The following is a 22,289-nucleotide window of genomic DNA, read 5'->3' as shown; positions in this document are numbered from 1 at the left end:
AATAATTATATTATAGATAAATATACTATAACATATAAGTATACTATATACTTTTATAGTATACTATAAGTTTTACTATAACTTTTAAATTGATATATTTTCATTACTTCATTTTTCGGCTTCTTTAGTCATTTAGTGTTATTTTTTCTAAATAAATTTATGTAATTGATATAATGTAATAAAAATCTTAGCAGGGATGCGGAGTTCCAAAAGGACTCCGGCTTTATATCTCTACTTTTTCCAAGTCTGTAGTGTCCAGAAGCTCTAAACATGTTTGTTGACTTATGATCTGCTATAAGAAAAAAATTCATGAGATTTAATGACCTGAAACTTATTGTTTTTAAGCCTGGAGTCCTGGAGTCCCGCAGTCCTTGTCGCCATTATACCTAAGGACTCCGGGTTCAAAAAAAGATTGTTCCTCTAACCTAAAAGTCTTAATTTTTTTCCTGTTAGTAGTCCATAAACTTATTTATATTTTTAGAGATCCTGGATACCAAAAATTAGGATGAAGTAATCTTTTTGTGACTTTCAAATCCGGAGTCCTTTTTGGGACTCCGCATTCCTGAATATTAGATAATCAAAAATTTTTTTTGTTACTTTATTTTTCTTTATTTTTAAAGTATCATTAAAAATGAAGGATAAAAAAGGAATAAGTAGAATGCAATGTCTCAAAGGAGGTTGTGATTCTGATGAATACACAAAAGAGAAAGATTTTGATTTGTGTGCCTATTGTGATCATGCACCAGTTTTACATAAAGGTATTTTGATTAAGTATTTTTATATAATAATGTTTCTAAATAATCATGGAAATATTACATATAACACAATTTTTTTTATCTACTATAGTGGAAGATAATTTCAATCTTGATGAAGATATTGAGTTAGCTCATTTCTCTAAGACCAATTCAATACAGAACACATTATCCAGTACTTTTATTATTTTTATTACTTTTTGTCATGTGTTTCAAAATTCACAAAGATACAATAAGTTGTGAAATGAAAAGCAGATCATTATATAGTCAAATTACTTGTGACTTGTTTCTATATTTATAATATTTCATACATAAGATTTTTTGAAAAAATATAATGTTTTATAAATAATATTTAGCTTCTCTCAGTATGCTTAGCATGTTCTTCGAACCTCAAAACTGTACAAAAGAAAATGGAGATGCTACTTTTGGTATTTGTCTTACATATTAAAAAAAAAAAAAAAAGTTCTTCAGTGGCTATAACATTTTTTAGTAGCTATAACACATTTTTAAATATTTGAAAAGAGTATACTTAAAACACTTGATTTTTTTTATGTAATAATGTTTCTCACTCTCACAATACTAGTATTACTGTTTGCAACCCATGTGAATAATGATTTTGATTATAGAACCAGCTATTTTGAGCCGAAGTGAAATAGACTTCAGTTCTTACAATAACAAGGTAATGAGCCCATTGAAAAAACATTGCATACAGCAAGCTAATCCATTCCAAGATTCAACTTATAAAGTAGTTTCTGCATCAAAAACTGTACTTATCATAAAAGAAATACTCTCTTTGAGGTTTGATGTATTTGTCTTTAAAATGTTTAACTATAACTATATAATTCCTGTGGAAGAAAATGTTATAATACTTAATTAGCAATATTGATAATGTATCATTTGTATCATAAATATGATAATTTTTTAAGTTATGTGTTGTTTGTAACACTGTAATATTATTTTTGAATTTAACAGAATGGCTTAGCTCCGATCCTAAGTTCTTGATCAGATGGGATGATTGTGTTAAGTGCTTCAAATTTGACCTTTGCTTTACGCAACACGTTGGCTGGCATAGTAGTCAACCATATTATTCAAAGGAAAGGTTTACAGTAAGTAAAAAAATTGTTAGGTTTTCAAATTTTTTTTTTTTATATTATTGTCAATCTATTACTACAGCTACAAGTATATGAATATATGTCATCGTAGTATAGAGTAATGCAGATACATATTTTTGATACATAAATCGCTTTCAAATTGTTCTGTAGGTGTCGTCCGACTAATGCAGATGTCTGTGAATCAGCAAATGCCATTATTGCACATTTTCCTTCAGAAAAGATTGTAAGTAACTTTCATAGCTATCAGTTAATGTGATCTTTATGATTTTTAATGAAACTGTTAGTGCTATTTATGTTTAATTTCTTCTTTGTTAGGAAACATGGTATACTGCTCCTACAAAAAAAAAACTGACAGAAAATTGACAGAAAAGCTTCGCAACACATGGCGAAATATTAAATTAGTGGGTATTTTAAAAATTTTTAATGATCAACAATTAGTTAAAGAACATGATATTAGTGATGGTATGCTTTATATGGTTTAGTTTTTATAAGTAGTATATTGTGTTTTATATTTTTAGTAAATTTTGTATATATATATATATATAATTAATCATTGAAATTTTGTTAAAATGCTATATTTTGATAAAATGTATATTCATCTTTGTACAATTTTATATCAATTTAAGTTTTTTTTTTTTTACATTTATAAATTTATATAGAAGAAGAAATTCAAGATGACCTTAATTGGCTTAAATTTAAAAGTCAGCCATGGACTGAAGTGTGCCAGAAATGGAAATTAACTTCGAAATTTAGGTTGAAAAGTTTTCAATCAGGCACCAAAGACATTCAGAATTTTAAACTTCTTTTGGATCTAAAAGCAGATGAATTGGTAAGTATTTTAAATATTTGTTATATGTTATTAGATATGTCGATATTACTGACTATATGTTACCGCAAATACAAAACAATGTATTTTTTTATAGGTAAATATCGATTTTACTCAATTAAGCTTCCAGAAAAACTATGAGCATTGCAACAACTTTTTGTTTCAAAAAATCCCATTATATGCAAAAAAATTGATAAGCCTAGTTGCCAAGAAATATTCCATGCAGGATGGTTAGTTTTTTATTTTAAATTCAAATTTATGATTAGCATAAATATATTAATAACAGCTTTCAATCTGACAGATTGACAGTTTTGAAGAGGGTGGAAAATTACCTATGTACATTGAACTGAAAATAAAAAAATTATATTTATACCTTCATGTGGATATATATATATATATATATATATATATATATATATATATATATATATATATATATATATATATATATATATATATATATATATATATATATATATGTGTAAATATTATAGGGGTAGAAGAAGAGACTGCTGCTCATTTGGCTATTGTACGATTGACATGCTGCAAACGTTCCGTACGTTTATGTAAAGAAGCAAAGAGAAAATCCTGGACTCCTAGTGTTAAAGAATGTGGCGAATCATTTCTTTTTCTAGCCAATGTATGTATATTAAATATAAATAAATTATTAAAATTTGATTCAAAATTTAAAAAATTTGATTAAAATAATTATTTTGTTATTTACATTGCTTAATTATTAATACTAGCAAAAAGCAACCCGTAATACGGGTTATGGTCGGTCTGTTTGTTAATTTATAGTTGCGAAACCTTAACAAATATCCAATTAGAAAAACGCCTTCAAGTTGAAAAAATTAAACCATCTGTAAAATTAAAATAAAAAGTATGCGGAGGTAAAATAATTTACCAATTATTTAACATAGAGTAATTAACAACTGACATAGGTCATATCAGTGTAAGACAGAACCATTTTCCTCGACATTACTAAGTTCAAAACAATACGTTTTTAGTTACTGACACAAAATAATAACACTTCGTCATGCTTTAAATTGAAGAAAAAGTAAAGCTAAATTCTTGTAATATTTTTTATAACATGAACTTTAACTAATAAGATTAATATAAAGCGAACGTATATTGTACAGGAGTTATTAATATTTTGAAATCCCCTTAATACATGTTTCTTTAAAAAAAAAAAGGAAATTGACTTTAAAACGTTAAATACACACAACTAAATAAATTTATTAAAAATAACTGATGGTTTGACCGTTACTATATATGGCACTAATCTGACCATTTTTATATATATCCTCTTTGTTTCAATAATTTTTAGTAAAGGACCTCCCTTCCCCGTTTTAGCCTTAAGGGTGGTCAGGAGAATTGAGTTATTTTATTAAGAGTAATCAAGTTTTTGATGGAGACCTTTTACCAGAATAATAAAATGTGAAACAATGATTTAAGAATTAAACATATAAGAATTTTTCTTTCCTCAAAATTAAGCTAATTAATTAGTTAAACACCTTATAAAACTTAAGTAACTCGATATTTGACAAATGCGCAAAACTACAATATTCACCCCCCCTTTTAAAAAGATCCCCTAAGTTACGTACAACAAATTATGAGGCATAAAATAGAGAAAATTAAAAAAAAATTAAACTAATTGCACATATTTACATCATTTTAACTGACAAAAATTTCCAATAACAGGTAATCAGATTTTTTTTTTATAAATCGTATAAATGCGTCAATCGTAAATCAATTAGAAAAAAAAAAACACCACATAAAAACCGAAAATCGATTTACCTATTTATAGTAACCTATTTTGACATGGCAGTTATTATAAACATATATCGAAAATGTAACTATAAAATCTGTTTCGAAGTGCAAAAGGATTAACAATACTAATATATAAAAAAAAAAAAAAAAAAAAAATCAAATTAAGATATAAACTGCATTTTTAGCATAATGTTCTCTTGGCTTTTAGTAAATAAATAAAAGCAGTAAGTTCCAATAATGAAACTTCCTATTATTCATTTTTTACAACAGACACCAACGTGAAGGTAAGCCAAGCACTACATCAACACAAAACATCACAACAATAACACATAATAGAATATTTACACCCTTGATCCTAAAATCCAGCGAAAATAACAAACCAAATTAAAATATGAAAAGCAAAATTAGAAAACCAATTTAAAGTTAACTGAATATTTATCTTTTTACTAAACATATAACTACATAAAAGTATATTTATTTTTATATTCAATATTAGTTATTCAATTAATTCAAATTTAGGGCATTAAAACACTCTATATTTAAAGATCAAGGTTACATACTCTCCCATACACATTACACTAAACATTAACAGACATTATTGTGTTTCCAGAATAATTAAAAAAGGCTAGAAAACACAATCTAGCTCTAAAGCAGTAACACCGCCTGACACTAAATGCTGCCAAGTCACACCTCTGCTATAAGTACACCGCTTGGCTGGCAAGGTTATCAATCTTGCTCAATATAATACCAACTCACACCACTTTGAAAACATGGAAACAACATAATTTAAACATATATACAGCTGTAAACAAATATGGTTTCATATAACACATATAAACATATTATAACACATATAAACATATTAAATGACAGGTATATTTATCAAAAACTATGAAAAAAAATATCAAAATAATAAAAAAAATATAACTTTCTTTGTGTAACACTTTTCACCTATCATACCTTGAATGAGATGATTATCAATTTTGAAAAACAAACTATTAAATGCCCTAGTTCTTAAACATGCAACATATAGTTGACCATGAGAGAAACACGGTTTTTTGAGATATATAACCCATCTCTATCAAATGTTTGACATTGACTTTGATTAATTGTTATTGAATAAGCCAATCTAACAGGTAACTGACAACGTTTCAGAACCAAAGTTAAATTAGAATCTGATGGAGCCAACTGAATTCGAGGAACAGAAACCCATTTACCACCAGAAACACCTGTCAAAACCTCTGCATCAATATAATTATTTTGAAGAGTACATACCTTCATTCGAGTACCATAGCATAAACCAGCTTTGAGATCTAAATTTCTAAGTCGCATAATTACACAACCACTTTTCAATTTTAAACAATAAGGTAGCATACCTGAAGGAGTTAAGCTGTTCAAAAACTCAACAGGAAAATTATTTCTTTCATTAAGGTCATAGGTATCAATTTGATCAGCAAATAAATAAATTTTGATCTCACCCGGCAGACATTCAAGCAGTTTTGAATTGATAATGAATCAACATTAGTTGGTGTTAAAATCACGCATTTAGAATAATCATTTTGATCAGCATCTCCAAAACTCTTTTCAACAATTGATTCATTTTCTCTAATAATGCACTGATTTGGTATTTCAATGCATCCTTTAAAAGGATCCTCCTCTTTGACAGGTATTATTCCATTCCCAAGTTTTAGTAGCCATTGGGAGAGTTCACCTTCCCCATCTTGTACTCTCATATTTTCAGCTAATGCAAACTTCTGCACCCATTGCCAATGCAAAGAACATTTTATACACAATTCTACTTTTTCAGCTGGTTGTGTTTATACACAATTCTACTTTTTCAATTGTTGACCATTTTCATCAAAACTTTCTAGATTTAAGCCTATAAACTCATCAATAACAGGCAGTTTGTAATCAGCCAGCATTTTACTACTTTGATTAATAATCTTTTCAATTTGATGAAGAGTAGCTTGTTCAGCTATTAGAAGTGGAATTGAGTGGTGAATGAAATCTTCCATCATAAAAGCTTTGCATGTATTCCAGAGATGTAAAGAATTGTCAGATTCAAAAAAGGTCAAAATAATTGAAAACAACTGTCTAATTTGCTATGGCATACGTGTTAAAACCGCCTCAGAAAGAGTATTCTGCCATTCAGTGTCATCTTGCAACAAACCTTTAAAAACACACGCTTCACGAAACGTTTAAAGGGCAATACCATTAACAGTACGCACATCCTCCCAAGATGTTGCTCCTTTTGCTTGCAAAAGTAACAGTTTAAGAAAAAACAATTCTCCAGTTGGATTAACTTTATACATTCTTACTATCACCTTATTACAACCCCTTTGTCTTACCTTCCATTTACAATGTTTATCATCAAATGTAAAGTGATAAGGAATGTCTACATAAGAATAGGAATGTGCTCTTTCATTTTCAGTATTTAACTTAAACCATGCCGTTCGGTGCGTATCACTTTGAGCTGCACGATCTAAAGCCATTAGTTCTGCTCCTTCTCTAAAATACAATAATTGATTTTCAGGTAGATATTTACCAAGTCACAGCACTTTGAAAACACAGAAACAACATAATATAAACATATGTACCAACTATAAACACAATAAATGTGTTTAAACATGTATATAAGGTTAAATATATTCCTTATATACACATTTAAACACATTTTTAAAACAATTATATAACATATACTTACACATACACAAACAATAAAAAACTTTACATAATTGTAAAAACGCATTGATAAAACAACTATAAAGCACTTATTACCACATGCACATACATATCAAAAAAGCATATATGCAAACAATAAACGTGTGCAAACAAAATTTTAAAAATGACGCGAGAAAATTTAAAAAGATTCAAAATATATATTTACAAACAATACTCTTTCCTGCTTTTTTTTTTTTCAGAAGAACTGTAATCCTCATAACAAAATTTAACCTTTACATACAATAACATGTGACATGCCATGTCAGTGTTGGCACAAACGTTTAATTTATTTTTCTAAATTTTCTAAAAAAGAACAAAAATAGTTAATAGCATCACAGAAATTTCAATGCAGTAATAAACATTTTAAGGAAATAGCATTAGTATAACTTTAAATAATATCCATACCTTTATTTTTCTTCTAAAAAATAAGATAATAAAAATAAAACTGCAAAAAGAAAAACTAAAACAAACAAAATATAAACGATTTAAAAAATTAAAATCCTTTTCACTGTAAATCGTTTCTACTTTATCTAATAAAAATGTAAATATAACTATTTTAAATACTTATTTCAATTATAAGATGATTATTTATCTTAATATGATTCTTTATGTAGTATATCTAAACTAATAATTAAATTCCAAAAGGAAAAAAGTTTAAGCTCGCTTTAGAGATCTTTCTCCAGGTGGTCATTTGAAACACCCTTGAAAGCAATGGATTTTTCGTTTAAATTGATTCAAGTGAGTTTAATGCTATTATTGATATTTGCGTTCTTGCGTACAGATTTTATTGATGATTCTTTATCATTTTCAATATTTGTCTTTAGATCTTGGATAAGGAATACAACACTGCAAGTTTTCCAGATTGGATGTTTTTACAAAAATTTATATATTGTTTTAATTGCCCCGATTTTGACGTATCGTGTCCGAAAGCAAATGAATTGGCTTCTGAGTTAAATCTATAAGTCGACTGTATAGTTGCATTATGTGTAAATAAAATAATATGTATAGAAAATTATACTATAATAATACAAATGGAAATATTATTTGTTTTTTAGAGTTATATTACCTATAATTTAGTTTTTTTTGCGAGGTATTTAAAGTTCCGTTTTGTCTTAGAAAATAAAGACAATTTATTGGTTAACTTTCCACGCACAAAAAAGGTAATTTTACGGAAATTTACCAAAGTATTAGTTTATCTTAACAAAAACATTTGGTGAATATTTATGCACCAAATATTTCTGGTGAAATTTACAATATCATTTTGTGAAATTTAAAATATCATTTTGTGAAATTTACAATATCATTTTGTGAAACTTACAAAATAAATTTTACCAAATAATTTGGTTACTTTAACAAAAACATTTGGTGCATAAATATTCACCAAATGTTTTTGTTAAAGTACAGATCCGAAAAGCAGGAGTGCTTTAAATTTATTTTAAACTTTTATATTTGTAAGCATTAGATCAATACCACATACTTCACATTAGCTTTTACAAAAATTTATTTTAGTTTAAAAAGATATTCATCAAAAAGTTTTTACATAGAAACTATTTTGGCATAAAATTTTGTATGCATCTATGTATAAGGAATGTTCAAACTCATCAGAATTTTATTTTATAAAAAAAATACTACTGTAAAGAAATAGAAAATCGATGCTTTTTATTTAATATGGTTTTATAGAGCAAACATCACAATATAAAAAGTGATTAATATAAAGCTATATTGTTTTCATTGCATTTCAGGCAGATGTGATATTATTGCCTTGGAACCCAAATTACAAAGGATCCTGGTACATGATTCTGCAGCAAACATCAAGGCAGCCATTCCAAAAGCTAATGAAGTCAATGATTCACTGCTTTGTGCTGATCATTTACTAAATTTGGCAGTCCAAAATAGCTGTGAAAAAATTCCAGATATTACAGTGGCACTCAAAGCTTGTACAGATCTTGCAACCAACACTCACAAATCTCCAGCTGCACAACAACGAATTCAAGAAGAAATTGAGGAGATTAATCAAGATACGAACAGCGTACTTATTTTCAGAAAGATAATTACTCCAGTTTCAACCAGATGTAATTCCATTGCTATGATGATTGAAAGTGTCTTGTCAATTAGACCAGCTCTGGAATCCATTAGGAATAATCCAGGTATTATATAAATTAAAATTTATCAGTAAAACTTAAACAAAAATAATGAAACTTGAAAATTATATTAATTTTTTAAAAATCATTCAGTAACAAACTTTTGTTCAAATACTAACAGTTTTCATTAATTCTTGAAAATAAATAGGGTAAAAATGAAAAGACTTATTTTCATAATTTCAAGGAAATTTCTGTCAGATAAAAAACGTTTGGTTTGGTGTAGATTTTCGGTATTAGACGGCTTTTTGCTCTAACCGGCATTTTTTTTCTCTTGTGAACTGAACTTAAAAAAGTTTCATTTATACTATTTTGATATAAAAAAACTAATAATTTTGAATTAATTTAATTTAATAAATAACTTTATTTTCATGTAATTAAAACTTTTTAATTCAATTTATTTAAATACTTTTTATTTCATTTTAATTAAAACTTCTGATTTCAATTTAATTAAAACTTTTTTACTTCAATTTAATTAAAACTTTTTTACTTCAATTAAATTAAAGCTTTTTTACTTCAGTTTAATTAAAACTTTTTTACTTCAGTTTAATTAAAACCTTTTACTTTATTTTAATTAAAGCTTAAGGATTTTATTTACCTTAAGTGAATTGATTAATTTGACTAATGTAAAATATTAAATGGGCTGATAGCAGTTTATTGATTTTGATGTCAATTTGATAAAGTATATTTTTTACAATGCATTTTACGGATCGCCAAAAACTTGCTGAAAAAATTCCCTCAGCAAAAAATTTCCGAGTTTACGATGAATTACTGCCAATATTGAACTTGCAAAGCAAACATCAGAAGAGTTGTCAGCTGATAAAGAAATAACAATTCACAGAGTAATTCCACAAATTTACAACCTTCTGGAGAGAACAAAGAAAATTAAACTTGAAATTGAATGTGTCAAGTCCTTTCAGATGGAGTTTATTCGAGGTAACAATTTTTTATTACTTTTTAATCTTTAATTTCTTAAAGAATATTTTAGGTTGGCAATAATAAAATATTTAATTTAAATGTTTGAACAAACATTACTTTATATTAAGTGAATTATTATACAAACAACTTGTTTATAGTTATATTACAGTGCATAAGTATATTTTAGAACAATTTTTATGAAATATTCTACTTGCTTTTGTTAGTTTTGTTCTTGTTTTTTTTGGGGATTTCCATAAGCAAAATCATCAAATTTTTAAAGAGATTTGTACGTACATTATTTTTTTCCAGCTATTGAAAAGAGATTTCCCAATTCCGGGACTGACAACAAATACTGGGCCATTGCATCACTGTTTCATCCTTATTACAGAGACAGTGTTATGAAAGCATTCAACCAATATGACAATACATGCAACATGATTATCAAAGATCACCCAACTTATTCGGATCATCAAGATCCACAACCTGTACTGAATAATATTTCAGAAACTGGTACTGATGAGGATCCAATGGAGCAGCTTTTCCAATCCCAAAACTTAAAAGTACACAAGAAATTGCAAGATATTTCACCAATTGAAAAAGAATTTAATTAATATTTCAATCTTCCATCACCTCCAAAGCAGGTTAATATTCTGCAATGGTGGAAATGTAATGAAAAAATGTTGCCTAATCTGTCCACCAACGCAAAAAAAATTCTACGCATTCCTGCAACCTCTTGTTCATGTGAAAGACAAACTTCTCTACATTCAACAAAAGTAGACAAACTTCTCTACATTCAACAAAATTATGCCAGAGTAAAGATCAAAAAATGGATTACAGCTAGTGACTCACATTCTGGTGATGAAAATTAAACAGAGTTTTTTAAAAAAAACTTGAATATTATTGATGCGTGAAAAAAATTTCAATTCTTGTCAGATTTGTTAGGGTAAATGTTTACTAAGAAATGTATAGTGTCTAAAGTTGGTAAAACTTACTTTTTGCCAGCAATGCAATATTCTTCAAGGTATAAAAATACTATTTTTTATGTTGTATTTTTCTTCATATAAATTTGTGTTAAAATTGTTAATAAAAGTGAATCTTTTTAATTTTCTCATTTTTTTGGTCGTTTTTTGTTATGTTTTCAACTTTTAAAATGATAACAACTATCTGAATGTTGAAATTTTCATTAAAAATTTGTCAAAATGATGTTGAACAAAAGTTTTTTTGTTGTTTGATCATTTTTGTCGTTTTTTTTTGTTAAAAATGTTGAAAAATTTCGTTATCGTTTTCGTTAAAACGATTTTGAATGAAAATATCGTTTCGTTTTCGTTTTCAAAGTTGGACCCTTAATTAAACCACCCTGGATTTAAAGATAAAGGTTACATACTCTCCCATACACATTAAGCTAAACATTAACAACATTACAGTGTTTCCAGAATAATTAAAAAATGCTACATAACACAACCTAGCTCTAAAGCAGTAACACCGCCTGACACTTAATGCTGACAAGTCACGCCACTGCTATAAGTGCCCCGCTTGGCTGGCAAGGTCATCAATCTTGCTCAATATAATGCCAACTCACACCACTTTGAAAACATGGAAACACAATAATTTAAACATATATGCAGCTATAAACAAATATGGTTTCATATAACACATATAAAAATATTATAACACATATAAACATATTAAATGACAGGTATATTTATCAAAAACTATGAAAAAAAATATTATAATATTAATAAAAAAAAAACATTATTTGTGTAACACTTTTCACCTACCATAACTTATATGAGTTGTTTATCAATTTTGATAAACAAACCATTAAATGCCGTAGTTCTTGAACATGCAACATATAGTTGACCATAAGAGAAACACGGTTTTTTGAGATATACCCTAACTCTATCAAATGTTTGACCTTGACTTTTATTAATTGTCATTGACTAAGCCAATTTGACAGGAAACTGATGACATTTCAGAATATTAGGATTAGAATCTGATGGAGCCAACTGAATTCAAAGAACAAAGCTAGATTAGAATCTGATGGAGCCAACTGAATTCAAAGAACAAAGACCCTTTTACCACCAGAAACACCTGTCAAAACTTCTGCATCAATATAACTATTTTAAAGAACACCAACTTTCATCCGATTACCTTAGCATCACCCAGCTTTGAGATCTAAATTTCTAAGTAACATAATTACACAACCAATTTTCAATTTTAAACAGAGGTAGCATACCTGAAGGAGTTAAGCTGTACAATAACTTAACAGGAAAATTATTTCTTTCATTAAGGTCATCAGTATCAATTTGATCAGCACTTAAATAAATTTTGACCTCACTCGGCAGATATTCAAGCACTTCTTCATTAATAATGAATCAACATTAGTGAGTGTTAAAATCACGCGTTTAGAATAATTATTTTGATTAGCATCTCCAAAAATCTTTTCAACAATTGATTCATTTTCTCTAAGTAAGCACTGATTTGGTATTTCAATGCATCCTTTAAAAGGATCCTCCTCTTTGACAAGTATTGTTCCATTTCCAAGTTTTAGTAGCCATGGGGAAAAATCACCATCCCCATCTTGTACTCTTATTTTTTCAGCTAATGCAAACTTCTGAACCAATAGCCAATGCAAAGAACACTTTATTCATAATTCTACAATTGCAGCTGGTTACTCTCTTTTCACAGCAGGCAGAACTTGCCTAAATACACCACCAAAAAGAACGATTTTTCCTCCGAAAGGAAAGTTGTTGTTGCAAATATCTTTTAACAACCAATCAATTGCATTTAAGTGATGTTTAGGTATCATGGATGTTTAATCAAATAAAAACAACATAACTTGCCTTAAAAATGCCAGTAAAAGGAGTGAGACGTTACATACCATGTGCAATTATTCAATATTAGAACAGGAAGTTTGAAGAAGCCATGCAATGTAGATCCATTTGTAAGAAGAGTTACTGCTATGTCATTTCATGCACTTGTAGCAGATTTAAAACCCCTTCTTATGGTATCAGCAATCAAATAATTATAAATAAAGATTTTTCCACTACCAGTTGGTCCATTCATGAAAAACAATCTAGAGTATTGGTTTTCTACACTTGGTTGCTCATTCAGTGCAGCAACGATAGCATTACATAAATATAGTTGACTGACATTTAGCAACAGTCTCATTTAATTGGCTTTGTCAATAGATTGTTGAATATTTCTTTCAAAACTGTCTAGATTTAAGCTATAAAATCATCAATTACAGATTGTAATCAGCCACCATTACACCACTTTGATTGATAATCTTATTGAATTTGACGAAGATTAGCTTGTTCAGCTAATCGAAGTGGGGCTGAGCAGTGAATAAAATCTTCCATTATAAAAGCTTTGAATGTATTCCAGAGATGTAAAGGATTGTCAGGTTCACAAAAGGTCAAAATAATTGAAAACAACTGTCTAAGTTGCTTAGACATTTATCTTAAAACTGCCACAGAAAGATTATTCTGCCATTCAGCGTCATCTTGCAACAAACGTTTCAAAACACATGCTTCACGAAACGTTTCAAGGACAATTTCATAAACAGTACTCACATCCTCCCTAGATGTTGCTCCTTTTACTTGCTAAATTAACAGTCTAAGAAAAAATAATTCTCCAGTTGGCTTAACTTTATACATTCTTTTTATCACCTTATCACCACCCCATTTTCTAACCTTCCATTTACATAGTTTATCGTCAAATATAAAGTGATAAGGAATGTCTTCATATGATTAGCAATGCGTTCTTTCATTTTCAGTATTCAACTTAAACCATGCCGTTAGATGCGTATCACCTTGATGTGCACAATCTTAACCATATGTTCTGCTTCTTCATTAAAATATATTGATTGATTTTCAGGTTGACGTTTACCAAGTGACAGCACTTTAAAAACACAGAAAAAACTTAATATAAACATATGTACCAACTATGAACACAATAAATGTGTTTAAATATGTAATAAGATCAAATATATACCTTATATACATAATTAAACACATTTTTAAAACAATTATATGACATATATTAGCACATACACAAACAATAATAAGCACTTTACATTATTATAAAAACACATGGATAAAACAACTATAAAGCATTAATTACCACATACACATACACATCAAAAAAGCATATATGCAAACAATTAATGTGTGCAAACAAAAATTTTAAAAATGACGCGAGTAAATTTAAGAAGATATTAAATATATATTTACAAACAATACTCTTTACGTTCTTTTTTTTTATTTTTTTTCCTCAAAAGATTTTTAATCCTCATAACAAAATTTAACCTTTACATACAATAACATGTGACATGCCATGTCAGTGTTGGCTTAAAATTTCAAATTATTTTTCATAATTTTCTAAATAAGAACAAAAATAGTTAATCATAGAAATCGCATCATAGAAATTTCAAAGTAGTAATAACCATTTTATTGAAATAGCATTAGCGTAACTATAGATAAGATCCATACCCCTACTTTATTTCTAAAAAAAAGATACTATATATTAGGTAACAGACCGACCATAACACGTATTACGGATTGCTTTTTGCTAGTAAAAATGAAGCTGCTAAAAGAAAATCTTAAACAAACAATATATAAACGGTTTAAAAAATTAAAATCCTTACCACTTTAAATCCTTTGCTCTTTTTATAATAAAAATGTGTATTCAACTTATATTCTTACTTCAATTATGATATGATCTTAAGGTTGATTATTTATCTTAATATGATTCTTTATGTAATATATCTAAACTCATAACTTAATTCCTAAAGGAAAATGTTTTAACTCGCTTAAGAGATCTTTCTTAAATGGCCGCGTGCATCTAGAGAACGCGCTTTTTCAAAGCCTAGTAACTAATGACGAAACGACGTTAAACATTTAACATTAAACGTTTCTGTAGGAATTATATTTTAGATTAAATATAATGATGAGGAATTTTAAAGGTTAATATTAATAATAAGCATTGTTATTTGTATAAGTTAATATTAATAAATATTGATGAGAAAAATTGAGAACATTTATTAAGAAACACAAGTAAGAGAAGAAAAACAAGAGAAGAAAAACACCAGCAGTAAGCACTTTGAATTGTTAACAAGTCTGATGCTCATACCGCGCTTATACCATTTCTGCGCTACACATCGACAGCCATACCTATCACATTCTATATTTCTGCTATACTTGTCATTACAATATTCTGTGTCACGCTACCATTGCATTTTTATGGAAGCAATGGCACCCGAAAGACCGCTATTTAAATCCCTGCCTTCACATTATGTACAAACTTATTTTATTTTATGTTAATAATAACTCATTAATCTCCCAGTTAAAAACTTATTTTGTGTTAGCAATAACTCATAAATAACTCAGTTATTTCTATGTCAGGCGTAGCAATTATTCAAGAGAGTTGAGAACTTGATGACTGCTTGTTATCTTATCAGTTTATGTTTCTTTACATAGTAAAAACGATTGTTTGTTACAAAAGTTATATGAATTCATCATCATCATCATCAGAATAAAATAATTCAATAAAGATTTGTAATTACGGAAATTTGGTTAATGAGAAAAAACTTAGCTCGGTTGTTTTATATGTAAGTTTTTGCGTAAGTTCAGTGCAACTCATGCGCAACCTTAATTTTTACGGAAACTCTGCGAAGTATTGGCGAATACCATATAGTAACATAAACTTACGATTTCCGTAACCTTAGTTGAGCTGCACTAAAGTTAAGAAAGTATGGTGAGGACGCACCCAGGATATTGACACTTAAACACTACAATTCTCAAAGATATTAAATTTGAGTAAAAAACCACGCAAGTCTTTGAAGTAAACAAAAATAAACATTTATGCGAAATCAAAAACCAATGGTGGGACATTATAAAAAGTAACATAAGAATAAGCGATCGAACGCGCTAAGGAAATTAAAGCAGAAAAGCGACCATTGATCGAGAGCGAAAGAACGCGAAATTGAAACTGAAAAACTAAAACGTAGCAAAAACAACGCAAAAAATCATCCTCTAAAAAAAGAAGCGATTAACTTAATATAAATCGGAGGAGTTTTCGTAATAAACTAAAACAGCAAGTAGTGGAAGAGGGCAAATTTCCATCAAAAGCTCTTTTCCAAATTGAAAAAGATAACCAAAACAATAACACAGTAAAATATTAAGCGGGAACAACGTCTACAGCGACACCGCGAACATACAAAACACGATACGGAAACACTACAAAAACTATTCAAAAATAAAAAACACTGCGAAGAAAACAAAAAGTTTCTCAATAAGAAATTTAAAATTCTGACCGACGATAAAAACGTTTTTATAAATATAAAATTTGGCAGCGAGGAATTGCGCAACGCTGCGAACTCCCTAAGCAAAGGAAAAACACTCGGGATAGACGGAATTCCAGTGGAATTCTATCAAGAATACTAGTATGTCTACGGGGAGGAACTAACGGCCCTCGCAAACGAAAAAATCTTTGACAAAAAAAACAAAATGTCGTGGTCCCAGAAAACGGCCGTTATCCGTCTCTATCCAAAAGACGGGGACCTGAAACTGTCACAAAACTGGAATCTCTGCTACCCGCTAACTATAATATCTTTATGAAGGCGCTCGCACTGAACCAACCAAAAGTCTTTCGCTAATTATTGGAACGGTCATAGACGTGTTCCATTCCAGAGAGATAGATCTCTAACATCTTCCGAACGAGAGATATATTAGAATACACAAACAAAAAAAAGAAAAAAAAGAAAAAGCTTTATTTTAACAGTATTTCAAGAGAAGCCTTTCAACAAAATAAACCGAAAATTCTTTCTTATAGCCCTCGGAGAGTTCAATCTAGGTTAATTGTTACTACTGATTAGGACGCGACAAATCGACGAACGTACGAAAGTCTGCGAAGAAAAAAGACAAAAAAACGAATGTCACGTGTTCCTTTTACTTTTCCTTTACGCAATCGTTGGCGTTCGCTTAAAAATTTTCAAAACGGAGGCATCACGTCAGCAACTTATTTATCAAAATAATTAAGCGATTTATTGTTTTTAATTTATTATAAAAAACACGAAATTGCAATAAAAAAACCGTTACGAAAATTTTAAACGCATTTTCAAGGACTTTAAAAGAAACCACGTAATAAATTAAAAAACAAATCGTTATTAGAAAGAAATGACAAATATACCTATATATTTATCAAACAACTTTATACTGTCTCTCTATAATAGAATCACAAATAAAGAAATTGTAATTTCATAAGATACTGGCGATTTTCACAAAAAGTAACAAGTGAAAACGTTGAATTGTTTTAATATCTTTGGCAACACACGATTTCATGCCGATGAGCTTGAAACAGAGCCTCTGAAATCCCAAATTATTGATTGAGTTTACGTTTGAGTCGCATCCACTTATTCTCAACGTTGTGAGCGCGAACTTTATCATTTAAGGATCCCACAAAATACTATTGATGAATGGTGATCTTCGTAAAGTGTATACTATCAGCATTCTCAGTTCCGGCATAAGACACCGACCCAACAGAAACAAAATTGGTTACATGATGCTAGTTTTCTTCTGAATCAACCTCGCAGACGTCTTGACAGAAACTATCTGAATCAGCTAGCGTTACACTTACTTGCCTATTCACGCTGCATATCTGCCTAGAATATATTTTGGCCTCAGCTGTAGAAGCAGAGTAGAAGTTGGTTTAGCAGCAATCTGCTTTTACTATAAGATTACCCCTTACGAAAACTTGGTCGGTGTTTGAAGTTTACGCAAAACCTAGGCGCTACTCCACTTTCTCCCCCCCCCCCCCCTAATTTTATGATTGAGTCTGATAGAGAATTTTATGCTGATTAAGAATCGTATAAAAACATGGGTCTCAAAATCAACGGAAAGTGCTCTAATCTGATGTTGAAAGTACAAAAATATACCACAAATCGCTAATATTCGCCATCTTGAATTCACTAACTTTACGGTTGATATTGTTTTTAACCGCAAAACATTGCCAGCCTGGTTTTTACTATAAGGAATTTTTTCTGGTTTAATATAGATAGCGATTCCACGGCTCAACGAAAAACATCTGACGTTTGACAAAAAACACGAAATTTTCTTTTTCTTTTCTTTTCTCTTTTTATAACAAGTATTTATTTATGTTTTTTTGAAGAATAGATTCTAAGGATTTGTATACAGAAATTATGTATATATATATCTATATTCCTTCGCATATTTTATGACGTTTTTTATTTTTATTTTCGCCACGTAAGAATCATTGTATATGTTTATTTGAATTATAAAAAAATCGTCTGGAATGGCTAATATAGACGCGTAAGTTCTTTCCAGAGCTATCAGGCAGACGATCGAGTTATAAAGTTATAAAACGTGTCGCTCTTGCGAAATTGCGATTCCTTCTTATGAAATTTAGTTTTGTAACAGAATTTACGATTATTTTTTCGGTTATTTTTTTTTTTTTTGTTATTAAAGAAAAAAATTAATTGGAAAGACAAACTTTCATGGAGTAATAAAAAAGGGCTTTCTTAATGTTCTTTGCAAAAAATGTTCTTAATAATTTTGTGTGGCTATGAAAATAGCCGTTTTTTGATTTACACAACCTTAGGCATGAATTATAATGTATGTTACGTTTGATGCACACAGGATGTCAAACAGGATATGCTGTTAAAACTTGATCCCAAAAGTGAAAAAACCGGTGTTCGGAAAATCTCTGCATCCACATAAACTCGGATAAATAATCAGCTACCATTTCGCGATTAGTTGGCCCCATCATTAATTTGAATTTTGCTTTTGCTCGACACCACATAGCTTCCACGTGATTTGTTGTTACACCTGTCTGTGGATCTACAAAGTTGAGGGTGTGGTTAACGGTACCATGTAAATATGCTGGAGCTTGCATATCATTATATGCTCTCCACATGTCACTCCAGACAATAGAGCCAGGAAGTATCCATTGATGTATGATAGGAATTAATGTTGCAGCATCGCGGTTCTGGACAGGAATCAAAAAGCCTTTCTTCGTTGCAGGTTCATACCCACCAAATATCCACTGCTGCGGGATTATTCTACCAACTTGATATTTTCTTCGACAAAAAACAGATTCATCTATTTCAACAATGCACCCTGGACCGCCTATTGGATCAGGGTTATTGAGGAAATATGAGACGCAAATGTCTCTGCAAAATTGATTCCAATCAACAATGGTGCTGTCGTTTCCGATATTTAACTCTTGCCTTAAATCACTTATTGATAATCCCCGGCTCTTACCTGCACTTCTACTCCAAGCGTAAGTTAAGCCCAATATTTGCCACAATTGTAGGTGAGATTTCTCAAAGAAGCCGCCTTTTCTAATGTTAAAGGTTCTTTTGCAGCGCTTGACTGGACATCTCCAAATAACTTGATCAACTGACCCATTCTTTGTTTGCTGTGTGCAGGGCACGTTACATACACTACAATTCATGCTTTCAGCGAGTAAACCATAAGTTCTGCACCAGTGAATTGTAGCTTCGATATCGTATTTGAATTTTGCTCCTATTTCTGTCAAAGAAAGTGAGTCAAAAACGTCTATTGTTGGTCTTCGAAGAGCCATGATATGTAGATAAATGAAGAAGCAGAAAAACTATTCTGAAGCACTCCTTTTTATATGACAAACATAATGAAAATGAATTCACGGGGGGTTAACTTGAAGTTTTAAAAGAAAGTCAATAGTTTTAAAGAATTATTTTTATAATTAAAAAATTTTTATCTTGTTTTAAAGTGAATTGTAAAATATAATCAATGAAAGAATTTTTCAACTTATTTGACAAAAGTTTTAAAAGACACTCAAGCTAACAAACTAAGAATCCAGTTGAAGCAAATTGACGCGATAAGAGTAAATGCCATTGAATTTCATTACCTGGTAAGAGAAAAAAAATGCGGTCAATACACCTGATTATGAAACTTAACGCACCGGTTCTTTGTTCTTTTATTCGAAATCTTTTATATAAAAAATAAAAACCAGGCTGTTGATACTTTGAAAGGATAACTTTTAAACAAAAAAAAATCACTTTTCAAGATGGCGAATATTAGCGATTTGTGGTATATTTTTGTACTTTCGACATCAGATTAGAGCACTTTCCGTTGATTTTGAGACCCATGTTTTTATACGATTCTTAATCAGCATAAAATTCTCTATCAGAATCAATCATAAAATTAGGGGGGGGGAGAAAGTGGAGTAGCGCCCAAAACCTACGATAAGCACTATTTTTGTTTCATTCGGTAAACCATATAATCCTAAAAAGAGATTTCCTTTCCCTTTCATTTAAGTTTCGAATACATATAAAGATATAAAGTACATTTGGAAGTTCTAATACTCATGAACATGACTAATGAAATTCTTTCGATTGTTTCGGATCGTGTTTTTTGTTTCGGTTTTTTTGTTCGGGCTTTAAATGCTTCTATGTCATCCGGATAAAATTTTTCATAAAACAAAAAACTCTTAAATGGACCATACATCACCAAACTTGTTGAAATTTAGCATAAATGTTTAGAGACATAACTTAGGAAAGACTGTAAATTTTTTTATAAAATTCTTATCCGTTTAGAATTTACAGCAACTTGAAGTTGGATTCACGTCATTTATAAATTGTACAAAAAATAAAAGATAAGAAAGTATGGATAAGACAGACTCAGCAAACTTGAAATTAGTTTAAATTTAAAAATCTCTATTCTTGAGCAGAAAAATTTTTTTTCAAGTCGTCTTTGGCTAAATAGTAGCAAATTCCTGTTTTTTTTTTCAGTCGGTATTTCAATTTTCAAAATAATGTGGATATTTGGAATCCAGCAATTGCAATCCACTGGTGGCCTTTTCAACGACCGTGCCGACCATTAGGACATTTTGAGAAGCAGGACCATTTGGCCGATTTGACAAGCTTAAATTTGACAAATTATGTCTTCAATGACTCCAATCCATCACTTTAGCTCATAGGAAACACAGGCATAATCACCTGGTACTAAATTTACAGTTCTTACAGGTATGTTTCCAAAGTCATGAATGAAAGCAAAATTTTAATCAACACTGCATAGCTTTGCACTTATCTAGAAAAAATAATCAACGTTTATTCCGTTTTACTTATTTTGTTTAACATGTTTATTAAAGACATTAAAAGAAAATTGTAAGTCAAAAATAAAACAAAAATACTTTTGGCGATGACTCCACTGAAACAAAAGATCTATTTTATTTGAGTGGAGTCATCGCATTTTTTTTTAAAGATAATAAAAGGTATTTTAAATATACACATCTTAGCCTTTTGACGGCCAAGTGGTACAAACTGATGGTAACTACTTATTCCAGGTATGATATTTGCAGTGTCCATTCGTTCCTTAAACCAAAGTTAAATCTCTTGTTGATATATAAATGAAATGTAGACCTTCAATGTTTTATTGCAATATTTGTGCATTGCTTGTGGAAATAAAATATCGATTACCCATATCTCTTTGCAAGCTTGCTAGTGTAGCTAAACGTTTGACTGTACCACCTATTCCATCACAAGGTTGCTTACCGTGACTAGTTGCAAAAAAGTTTCATTTAGCTGACCAAAATCTTCAAGAAATAAAAAAGATTCAAAATATTTTTACAATTCTTATATTGACCCGCACACCCACCTAAAAAGTATTCAATATTTTTTATTTGAGGTAGATTTGCTTTAATATCATTGCTGACTACATCAATAACTTTATACACCATGTTCACATCATGCATCATATCATCTGAAACAATGCAGTAAGATTTGTGACTGAGAAAACCTTCTTTATTGAAATAAATAATCACATGATGTAGCGTAAATTGTATATTTGTCCAATGAAAGCTATGTACTTTATCCTGAACTACAAATTTTTTAGTTTTCTGAAAAATCAACTAGAAATAATACTGTTAACTCACTCATATCTTCCTTTCTTGATCTTAGGTATGATGCTTGACTCTCAGCTAAATACGAGTGTGCACAGTGGGTCAAGGTGTGCCATAAATAAAAAAAAATTTTGTTCAACGTAGGTTTAAT

The 22,289-nt window shown here is 29.5% G+C and overlaps 1 long non-coding RNA gene and 1 pseudogene across 1 annotated transcript; one reads left to right on the top strand and one right to left on the bottom strand.

Moving 5' to 3' along the window:
* The first annotated feature begins 623 nt into the window (after positions 1 to 623).
* LOC149888246 (uncharacterized) lies at positions 624 to 8,143 on the top strand (annotated as a pseudogene).
* Positions 8,144 to 14,492: 6,349 nt separating this feature from the next.
* LOC149888245 (uncharacterized) lies at positions 14,493 to 20,587 on the bottom strand. The gene is made up of 2 exons (XR_016452370.1): positions 20,492 to 20,587; positions 14,493 to 18,028 (listed from the first exon to the last, which is right to left on the bottom strand). It is a non-coding gene; the product is annotated as an uncharacterized LOC149888245 (long non-coding RNA).
* Between the last annotated feature and the right edge of the window lie 1,702 nt (positions 20,588 to 22,289).

Source organism: Hydra viridissima, unplaced genomic scaffold (genome assembly GCF_058129835.1).
Source record: "Hydra viridissima isolate aposymbiotic clone 2 unplaced genomic scaffold, HvirCarnegie_v1 scaffold_5, whole genome shotgun sequence".
Lineage (NCBI taxonomy): Eukaryota > Metazoa > Cnidaria > Hydrozoa > Anthoathecata > Hydridae > Hydra > Hydra viridissima.
The sequence above is the reverse complement of the archived record's forward strand: the minus strand, read 5'-3'. Positions and strand labels throughout refer to the sequence as shown.